The sequence below is a fragment of the Piliocolobus tephrosceles genome, chromosome 15 (genome assembly GCF_002776525.5).
Source record: "Piliocolobus tephrosceles isolate RC106 chromosome 15, ASM277652v3, whole genome shotgun sequence".
Lineage (NCBI taxonomy): Eukaryota > Metazoa > Chordata > Mammalia > Primates > Cercopithecidae > Piliocolobus > Piliocolobus tephrosceles.
This window is the reverse complement of record NC_045448.1, coordinates 27,743,852-27,746,180: the sequence shown is the minus strand read 5'-3', so window position 1 is coordinate 27,746,180 and position 2,329 is coordinate 27,743,852. Positions and strand designations below refer to the sequence as shown.

General features: G+C 43.3%; 1 protein-coding gene and 1 long non-coding RNA gene across 2 annotated transcripts in view; one reads left to right on the top strand and one right to left on the bottom strand.

Moving 5' to 3' along the window:
• RBKS (ribokinase) overlaps nt 1-2,329 on the top strand; it is a 115,031-nt gene that overhangs the window by 102,063 nt on the left and 10,639 nt on the right. The window lies entirely within an intron of this gene.
• Nucleotides 1-2,329, bottom strand: part of LOC111546014 — a 20,718-nt gene that overhangs the window by 8,646 nt on the left and 9,743 nt on the right. The gene's annotated exons all lie outside the window — the stretch shown is intronic.

The following is a 2,329-nucleotide window of genomic DNA, read 5'->3' as shown; positions in this document are numbered from 1 at the left end:
TAAGCCTCAGCGATGGCGGGCGCCCCTCCCCCAGCCTCGCTGCTGCCTTGCGGTTAGATTGCCGCAGACTGCTGTGTTAGCAAGGAGGGAGGCTCCGTGGGCGTGGGACCCTCCCGGCCAGGTGTGGGATATATTCTCCGGTGTACCGGTGTTATAGCGCAGTATTGGGGTGGGAGTTACCCGATTTTCCAGGTGTTGTGTGTCTCAGTTCCCCTGGCTAGGAAAAGGGACTCCCTTCCCCCTCGCGCTTCCCAGGTGAGGCGATGCCTCGCCCTGCTTCAGCTCTCGCTGGTCGGGCTGCAGCAGCTGACCAGCACCGATTGTCCGGCACTCCCGAGTGAGATGACCCCAGTACCTCAGCTGAAAATGCAGAAATCACCGGTCTTCTGTGTCGCTCGCGCTGGGAGATGGAGACTGGAGCTGTTCCTATTCGGCCATCTTGCTCCGCCCCCCACAATAGTGACTTTTTAAAGGTTTTTACTAGCTGGCATTCTACTGTAAGGAAGAATTTTTCTTTCTCCAGTATTTATTAATTTATTTTATATCAGTATAGTCTTGTGGATTCTTAATAACATTTAATGTCACTGTTAACAATTGATCTATTTTCAGAACCCTTTAAGTAAATTGCTTTTGCATTCTGTGGATGAGTCAACCTAATTGCAATCAGAGCTCTTTCTTGATGTGGACTTGACCATTTAATCTATACTCCACTCTACACCAAGGCAAACAGGAAGTAGAATGCTGACCTTTTGTAGGAATTGTTAGGTTAAGCACATAGGTTGTTGAAGTGTTTCAAGTAACTTTGGCAAAATGAGGTAATCTGGGCCCGGGCACAGTGGCTCATGCCTATAATCCCAGCACTTTGGGAGGCCGAGGCGGGCGGATCACGAGGTCAGGAGATTGAGACCATCCTGGCTAACACAGTGAAACCCCATCTCTACTAAAATTACAAAAAATTACCTGGGCGTGGTGACAGGCACCTGTAGTCCCAGCTACTCGGGAGGCTGAGGCCGGAGAATGGCGTGAACACAGGAGGCGGAGGTTGCAGTGAGCTGAGATCATGCCACTGCACTCCAGCCTGGGCAACAGAGCAAGACTCTGTCTCAAAAAAAAAAAAAATGAGGTACTCTGGGAAGGTATCATAAAGGAGCAGGGCCTTCTAAAGAAAGACAGCAAACGGTTTTGAATGAAGGCCCAAAAAGGTAAAGAAGACTGGCAGGATCAATGGCTTCCAAACTAGACACAGAGAAAGGGGGACTTGGCAGAGCAAGAAGGAGCAGGAGAAAGGCAGAGCATAAACCAGCAGTGAAGTAAACATGCCCAGTCTGTGCAGAGGGTGTGCAAAAGAGCAAGGGAGGTCAAGGGAGGAAGTAGAAAAATAAATGAAGAAACAACATGTGTGAAGATTTCTGGTCATTGATTTTAGGTAAAAAGATTGAGCACCAAGGGATGATAGATTCAGTGGAAACAAAGCCATCAACTTTTAATTAGGGAAAAGACAGAAATGCTTTTGGTCGGAAAGGAAAGAACTAACAGTTGTTTAGCTTTTATTTTTTAATTTATCTCTTCTATTGAAAGTTGAGCTGTTTTTTAATGTTCACAAAATCCTTATGAGAGAGATGTTAATAACTTCATTTTATGTATAAGAAAACAAAGTCACAGAGAATTTACATTAATTTCCCCAATGTCATAAAGCTAGAAAGTGGTGAGGCCAAGATTCACATACAGGTCTGTCTTACTCCAAAGGCCACGCTGCCAGAAGAAAGAAATCTTTAGACTGGAAGAGCAGAGGTGGAATTCGAGCTCTCAATATAAGGACAAATAAATTCCCATATGCCAATCAAAACACTTAAGCATGGCCCACAGTAAATCTGAATAATTATCTCAACCACACACTTTGGAGTAAATCAATAGTAAACCCAGGAAATAACTGTCAAGGTTTTCAAACCTGACATTCCTGTATAACTCAATACACATACCCACTCCTCTGCCTTTTTAAAAAATCAGTTGTATTAGATATAATTTTTATACAATAAGATTTTACCCATTTTCAGTGGATGATGCAATGAGTTTTGATGAATGTATACAGTCATTTAATCACTACTATAATCATAACCTAGAGTATTTATCACCCCAGAAAGTTCCTGTGCAGTCCCTTTGCAGTCAATACTCCCCAGCCCTTGACCTGCTTTCTGTTGCTACATTTTTGCCTTTTCTAGGATTTCATATACATGAATTGATATTAGCTGGGGTTCACCAGAGAAATCAGATCAAGAAGAGAGATGTATATGTATATGTATATGTATATGTATATGTATATGTATATGTA